We start from the raw sequence: 8,908 nt of genomic DNA, 5'->3' as shown, positions 1-8,908 counted from the left end.
AAATATATCTATGTCATCGCTATGTAGGTAACATCTTTGTTTATCTAACAACTGTTTATGTATTTTAGGGCAGTAGTTAAATCGTTCGACGAAATTAAAGTCCATTTCATGAAATTTGATAAAAAGTCCCTACCAAAGACAAAGCGCAGGATCTTCTTGCTAGCCGTTTTATTTTTTTTTAATTTCCTGACTTAGTAATAAAATATTATACAAGTGTGGTAGGTATAAAACATTTTTCTAGTTAATCTAGAATTAATAGCGCACAAGTGTTGTGGTCCTAGAACAGCGCGTACAGGCTCCTCGCTATAATAAAACTTTATTTTCCTAACAACTTTCAGCAAAATAAAAGTATTTCAGCAAACCAAGTTACAAGGCTTTGGCATATTTAATTGGGGCACCAAAAAGAATAACGGAGGGAACGTAATAAAATCAACAAAATAATTGAAATTGGTTAAAAAGAGAAACTCGAACGCAAAGAGAACTGGTTATTTTAGCGGGTAAAATTCGACAAGTATAAACAAGAAAACCATTTTTATTCTTAAAAGTTCTCTGAATTCAAAGCAATATGTACCTACCTACTCTCTTATAGAAAATAACGGCTATCTTATTTCGGAGTTCATTAACACCGAGTCATTCTTTTTAACTGTTGTCCTGAAATAAGTAGGTCGTACCGTTAGGCTGTTCGTCTCATCTCCTTTGCCGGTGAAAGCTGATCGCCTAAAAGTTGGGCAACATGGCGACATTAGTTAGCGGCAGTAGGCCATTCTATTTTTAGGACGATGAATGAAGAATCAAGGGCGCTAGACGACCAAATTTTTATGCAAATATTTTATTGAGGTTGGTTTCGGCGCCTACACTTTTATTGACAGCGATTTTTTTGCAGTTGCGCGGAAATTATGTTGCACAGAAGTAAAATTCTAGTAAACCCTCATTTTTTAATAATCAGTATTTAGGTAATGATTGACAACAAGATATTATTAAGTTCCTACATGAAGTGAAATGTAATAAAAACGCCGATATAATTAATTAAAGACAAGAAAAACTGGGAAAGCTAAATGAAGTTGCGATATTCTGCTGAAACGATTTCGACCAAATTGAGCAGGGCAATAGTCGAAGAATCGGGATCAAACATCTCTTCTACTAATCAACCCTTTTGAACAAGGGGTTGTCAGGTATAAATAATGCAGGTATTGTAACTTATTAGTTTCCAGTGCGCTTTTTTGTGCCTAAATTAGTTTTTGTGCAAATTTCAATGAAGTTTCAAAGGCTTCTGCGCCACCGTGTAAGTTGTACTAATACGCTTGAAAAATTAAATTTTAATCCCATTTTGAAAATAATTTCAGATTTGGATATTCATCTGCATTTTTCTGTAATTAAATATTTTGCCGAGTTTCTGGGCCTTTGCTAAGGAAATAGAAATAAGGAATAGGTAACGAATCTTGCATAATATGGAAAAAGGCTCGGAGTAAGGAAAGATCTGTAGGTACAACAGTCGAGGCGAGTCGGCATAAGATAGACTACAGAATTTATTGAGATTCCACGTGACTTGTTCTAAGTACACATCTATGTAATAAATTGGTCCAGATATCTGTGTTAATTAATATCATCAATATAAACAATAACACAGAATTGCATAACAATATGACGTGTTTTCTTCATGTCTCACGTTATATTCATCATTTCTTCTACGTCCAAATCGATGGCGACGCGTTTGTGAAAGTATTTACCTCAAAACACCTGACGTTACAGAAAATACAGTGGATGCTGACTATTGTAATCAAACAAAACATGTCATAATATTATTGAATTATTACGTTGTGCGAAATTTAGAACATTTCCTCGCCAAATTTATATACAATATTATTATTATGTAACGGCTACATCAGCGACATTCGCTTGTTTATCAATATTATTGTAATAATGATTGATCTATGAAATAAGAGACGGTGATATCGAGACATTGTTTACTACAAATGGGCATTGCATGCATGCACCTTGTGGCGTAATACGAGGCTGATTTTTTAAGATATCGAGGGCACTAAGGTGTTTGCGCCAGTTCTTGTATTTATTGTAACTACGTGCTATGTATCAGATTAGCCTATTCGCATATTTGTATTGTTTATTATGAACAACATTGTATGTTTAGATGAAACGTTTTTGTTTCACTTAGATATGTGTCACATCTGTTATGTCAGATGTCCGAGATTTATATGAAGGTCTCTCTGATCTGAATTCGAAGGTCAATACATCATCATCAAGAAACTTATTGTTTACAAAACAAGTCCATATTAATATTTCAATTGAAGATTGTATGTGCCTTACATTTATTAAATCGGGCATAAGTCGAACAAAAACTGTATTTTTCTCTCCAAAAAAATAGCAAAAATACTTTCAAACTTTATCATTATTTTTCTTAGAATTATATAAAACGAGGTAAGCAGGTCATATGAGGGGGATTCCTGAACTACTTCGACTTCATTGATAATTTCAGTAGGTACGTGTGAAGGTGCGGTCATAAATGGTTTGTAAAAGTGAATAATCACTCACAAGGGAAATACTTAAGGATTAACTGGATTAGTCGAATCATTAAAAAAGTCCGGTAAAATTAGGTTGATTATTGTTATTAAAAGGGCTAGCTTTACTTGGGCAGATAAGTTTATTCTAGGAATATTTATTGTGCGTGACAGACTCTCCTGTACATACATGAATATCTAAAGCAGTATATACGTCTACCACTCAAGACAGTACACAGATATTCAACATAATGTTCAAATAAACCCATAAGTCCCTAACCCGCACTTATACAGGGTGGTGCACTTATACACTTGTCAACGTTTATCCTCTCCCTTATTTTCTGCTACTCTTTCTCAGCACTGGGATAGTAAAAGTGAAAATTGACTTAATTACTAACGCGATATTTTGACGTAAAAATAGGAAAAAATAAGAAAACAGATACAATATGTTTAAACTATAATTACTCATTCTAACGTCTATTTACAAATTACAAACTTTCCCCGTCGTCACAATTCAAATTAGCTAAAACAATAATAGAATGTTTACTAAGAAATGAAATGTTTACATAATATATTGAATAATGATGAGTAAATAGGTATATGTTATACAATTAAGGATAAAGGTACTTGGGTTAATTGCGTCGTTACTCACTGCGTTGATAGTTGAGGCTCTCAACGCATCCGATTGCAGAAGTTACGTCATATTTAACTAGAATACTTTACATTATATCGCACCCTCAGTAATATAAAGGCACAATCCAAAATTATGGTAAACTGAGATTTGAAATGCTAAGGGCACAAAGTCAAATTATCTATCGGTTAGCGCTGACAGAGAGAGAAAAAGAACAATAATGACTCGGCAACTATAGTTGTGTCTCTCTCACACTCCCTCCGCCCGTCGCCCGCTCTTACTGCTTCTTGTAAGATTTCAAATCTCAGTTTACCATAATTTTGGATTGTGCCTTTATATTACTGAGGGTGCGATATAATCATCGTCCTTTTTATTGAAAACTTTATAGATAAGATCTTTGATGGGGTGAGTAATACGCAAGCAGCCTCTGCTTAAAAGAAAGCTTAATCTGTACGTAAATTATAAAGAATATAGATCTCTGATAGAGCCAGATCTAAACACATTTGGAGTCTTTTCAATATCTTCTAGTTATATCATAATTGGTCTTCTAGTTATATAATATATTTCTACACAAAATATAAAGTAGGTATGCATATTATTCCCATTTTTATTAATTGCACTTTGTTTATTACTTTTATCGCTATTGGGTTTTTTTTAACCCGTCCCACTGCTGGGCAAGAATCTGCTTGACATGGGAGTCGTTAGTGAAATTTTTATATAAGAATACGTATAATAAGTTACCCACTTCAATTTATAATTTTCCAATAATGTTATTAAATCGGAAAAGTCCCGCAAACTGTGTTTCAAGAGGTCGTTGGAGCTTTGAGTGTGCACTGTAGTAGAGTACACTTAACTTTCATAAGTTTTTTCTTATAATTGTAATAGCCACTAGCCAGTGATAGCCGTGTGGTATAAGTTGGTACCTCCCACGCAAGTGGTTGCAGATTCGAACCCGAGGCAACACACCATAGTGACTTTTCGAAGTTATGTGTGTATTAAAAATAATTATCACTTGCTCAAACGGTGAAGGAAAACATCGTGATGCAACTTTGCATGACACAGAGGTCTTTAGATCAGTTATTCGAGGCATGCAAGGTCCTCAACCAGCACTTGGCCAGCATGGTAGACTCAAGGCCTAAGCACTCTCTCATTGTGGAAGGCGAACCTTGTCCAGGAGAGGAACATTAAAGGGTAAATTTTCATTGTTATAATTTTTTAATTTTTTTTATTTCACATTATGTAATATTTTATACCCCATTTCGGTTTCAGTTCGAAAAGTTTTTCCAAAACAAAGTTTACACGCAAATTTATCTTCGTCATAATAATTACGAATTCGCGTATTCAACTTTAAAAAGTCAACTAACCGACCGAGCTATTCGTCAAGTGCTGATCCTTACTAAATTTGATGGCGGAAGAATCATAATTAATTAATTATCTACCTATTATAAATACAGCTTTTAATATTCTGATAATGCAGCTGAAACACAGGTACTTTTTCGTTTAAAATTGCCCCTCATTGTTATTTTAATTGTACATGGTTTTCATTTTATACGTGTATCTAAGAAACTATTCTTATTTGTTGGCTAAGTTTGGCATCAGAATCTAAAAGTTTTTTACTTTGTCTGGCTGCTGAAATTAATCTCTGAGTCTTCTATGTTCGACTTTGACTCTTTGTAACTTCTCGTTGAAGTAATTTAAGAAATTAAAATACTTTTATTAGGAAAAGAAAGTTATAGGTATATTAAATAAAACATTGATTGTGGTGAACCATCGCTTTTCTGAGTCTCTCGTTATTTCCCATTTTAATATAATGTTGGCATATTTATAGAAATAAAGTAAATATAATTTGTTTTCTAGGAATTACGTATAAGGTATAAGGTAAACAAACAACAAAATAATAAGGAGAGCGCGGGTAAACAGTTGTAATCCCATCAATTGTTTGGCGACGAAGCTTATAAAGTTGTTTATACCAAACTGTTATACGAACCGATTGTGTACAAATGAATGACTTTTTTCAGGAGTAAAAATATCATGTTAGCCGCCACGTGCGGCTCGTTACCGATGCCTAGGAATCCGTAACTTGAGTTTAAAAGTGACTCACGCACGCATACATCGTATTCCATTCAACCTTAGTCTCTACTGACCGAAAAATATAAGAAACTTTATGTTCATAAACATAAGGACTATAATACATGCAACAAATTGGATCTTTGTGATCTAGAAATGATTTTTCTGAAGAAACTGAATGGTAAATACTCTTTGAAAGAAACGATTATTTTGAAAACATTGAGTTACTCGGTTCGATGATCGATCTTAGAATCGATTAGTGTCTGTTGCCTCAGTTAGTAGTAAATCGTGAGGTGCCGTGCTGTCTGGCACGACCTGCAGAAACTTCGAGGCTGTCTACTTGATACATGTATCAAGTACTTGCAATGACCAGCTTAGACAGCCTTTATTTTCTTGTTACCTACGTATTCATCTATTTATATTAATTAATAGATGAATACGTAGCTTCAATATATATGTGCTGATATGAAAGTGCTTAAGTACAAGTATTGATGAATAGGTTTATAATATCACAATTTGCAATAACAAATAGAATAGTAATTTGAGTGTATCTACTCGCACCAGGTATGTGTGTTTACATTCAAATCATGACCTTTCTTAACGAACAACATATTGGCAATAACAAGAGTCCTATGTCGAAACGTCACACTCAGGATATCGATACCTGCTGACATACCACTAGTTAATCGATAGCATATAACACAAGGAGAATTCGATCCACCTATTATTATATCATAGCGGCATTTCTCCTTTGACCTATATTCGTAAATGCTGTGTTAATTGTTGTTTAAAATATTGTTAAAGATAGACCTTCATTTACAGCAAGACAGCAATATTGCAATCAGGTGATATTTGTAATTTTCAGCTGAATTTGCAAATAGTGTGTAAGTAGTATTTAAAGATTATATAAAGCTGATTTGTCATTTTGTGTTCAGTAAAGTGTAAATTAGTTTTAGCTGTAAAAGCATAAACCTAAAAAAAGACCTGTCCAAAAAACGCACCTTTATTAGTCAGGACAACATCGCCGTTTATTAACCAAACTTCTCAACTGAAGAAAAGCAAAGTACTGCTTGGTGCTGAAACAGAAAGATGTACGAAGGTACACAAATAGCTGTTATTTTCGGTACTTGCGAGCTTTTATTAGTGACACCTAGTACCTAGGTCTTCCATTGTTCCAGTTCAGGCTCATTTTAATAGTGTTTTGACACTAGAGTCAACAGTAACTGTCGACAAGAGTGTTGTTTTGTAGCCGCGTGAGCATCGCGCCACGTGTTACCCGACGCTCCGATGATATCACGTTCTACACATGGACTCTTTAGGATAATGTTCAAGGCCGACGCGATCTAGATCAGGGCAAGGCTGTATTTTGATAATAAACCGACATTTTGCTCTGATTTGTCATTGACGTATACGAACTTTATCAACAGCTGTATATTATGGTGAATTGTAAGAGATTAGGGAATATACTCGTCCAGAATATTTAGACCAAATCGTCATTGCGATATCAAAATGTCTTATATGTAAAAATCACTTTTACGAAATGATTACGTTTTTGTGAATTGTAAATAACTTATGATTAACACGCTTATCCATATGGGTGTTTTTGCAAAGAATAAAGGATCAAATAGTGAATCGAGCGATGTAAACAGGCAACAGCAGTAAATACATAGTAGGTACGCACTTAAATCAGCTCTATGAGGAGCTCCGACTGCTATAATAGGTGACTCTAAATTGAGTTGGAAATCATGTAATTGTTCCTTGTCTATAAATTGTAAGAGGTCATTTTTAATGTAGGTCTGTTGTGCAGAACCCATACATACTTAACTCCACTTATAGCGAACGAGATGTTAACGAAAGGCGTTTTTCCACGGCCAGCGAACAAGCGTGTATTCACAAGGGCAAACATAAAAAACTTTTAAGACATTTTAAGTGCTTTATGTGCTGAAAATTTCATGACATTGAAGTTGGAGTGAACATTCTACAGGGACTTACGATAATGGATTCAGTGCAATCAGGCTAAGTGTCTACCGAAGGACTTGCTGGACAGAATTCCCAATATGGCGTCCACGAAATATTTAATGTCCTTATATATAATGTATATTAATGTAATGTATTATATTTTTCATGTGAAGATATATCTTATTAGCTAAGGTTTTGAATGTTGTAGTTCCAGATTTGAACTGTTTGAGTTCTAAATTCCTTTCGATTCTTCGTTAACGTCCTTAACGATCATCTATCTGCTTCTTTGTTCTGATCTTTTTATCTGACCTTAGAGAGCCCACTGGATTTTTAGACGATTTTTAAAGTTAGTTTAGTGTGCAACGTGACATTGAAACTAAAAAACTTTTTGAATTCCATTTACTAACTCTCTTAATAATATAAATGTTTATGAGTATCGTCAGTAGTTGGGCAAGCTACCTAACTCCTACGTGACAATATGTGAATCGTTGTGAAATATGGCAATTGCCGAAAAACCCAAATAAATGAACAACAATGTTTCACCCGTGCTGAAAAACCACGGAAAAAATTGGAAGCTCAAGCTGTGCTCATAATAATGCTCATTGTAACCTCAAGTTAAAAGTTATTTATATAAATTGATAACGACAATAAAGTTAAATAACTGCATGGGTTACTCACCAATTCGACACAAGCGACTGGACACATGCGTGTCCAGTTGGTGGAATTCAAAATCAGTACTACTAATTATTTCGTCATATGGACACGCCATGATTACTACGCGTGTCCACATTGTGAAATTTAAATTAAATCACTTTTATGTTTTCGTCAACTGGACACACAGTCGTATTTTACCCGAATTCTTGACAATGTACAGTCACGCAGATTAATGTCACTGTCATTAATATAAACAATACATGCAAACATATATCATGTTGTTAAGATTGCCTTTGTGGTTATGATGAATACGAACAATGCTAATGTCGAGGTCTCAGTTTCGATTCCCTTTTGATTCGTCGTTTATTCGTTATTTCTCAATTATATTACATTATTTTCAGTAGTAGCCCGAGGTCTAGTAACGTGCCTGGTATAGGGCACTATGTATCAAATAGCTGGGAGCAGTAAAGATTAACGACGCAATCAGTACAATTGAATTATTCTGCTATAAAGATTTTAGCAGGCGCAATCTATAACTGTTTCCTGAGACGTTAAACATTGTTTTAAGTTAAAAAGTAACTTTCAGAATGATACCGATATTGAGAAAATCAAAACCTTCAGTCGTTATCTTAATTATAAATAATAATATCTAGTTGTCCTAACAAATAGCGCCTAAATATATCTTTTAGCAAATCAATTTTATGTGCGCAAAATGTATTATGTAGAATCAAATTCTGGTTCCAGTTAAAGAAACATAATGATAAATTCATTAGTTACGCATAATATTGTCATTTCAAGTATCAACTTCATCTTTTAAGTTGAAACATTGCTTGATATTTTGTGAATACGAAAAATACATTTCGATCATATAAAAATATTTTTCACTAGCATGGAGATTGCGGATAAAATTAACGTAGGCGCTTTTGTGGTTTATTTTCGAGATTAATTAAATCTTGAGTAATCTTCAAAATTAGTTGTATTGGGTTTAATCGGGTTTAGTCCTTAATATTGGAACCACGGGACGTGTTTTTAAGTCTTACATGCTAACAAATTTTCATACCAGGAAAAACAACAAACATTCTTA

General features: G+C 34.0%; 1 long non-coding RNA gene across 1 annotated transcript; it reads left to right on the top strand.

The window, feature by feature from the left end:
• The first annotated feature begins 4,553 nt into the window (after positions 1-4,553).
• Positions 4,554-5,212, top strand: LOC142983284 (uncharacterized). Its single transcript, XR_012960089.1, has 3 exons — positions 4,554-4,632; positions 5,002-5,022; positions 5,163-5,212. It is a non-coding gene; the product is annotated as an uncharacterized LOC142983284 (long non-coding RNA).
• The last annotated feature ends 3,696 nt before the right edge of the window (positions 5,213-8,908 follow it).

The sequence above is a fragment of the Anticarsia gemmatalis genome, chromosome 1 (assembly GCF_050436995.1).
Source record: "Anticarsia gemmatalis isolate Benzon Research Colony breed Stoneville strain chromosome 1, ilAntGemm2 primary, whole genome shotgun sequence".
Classification (NCBI taxonomy): domain Eukaryota; kingdom Metazoa; phylum Arthropoda; class Insecta; order Lepidoptera; family Erebidae; genus Anticarsia; species Anticarsia gemmatalis.
Note: the sequence above shows the minus strand (reverse complement) of the source record. Positions and strands in the feature narration are given on the sequence as shown.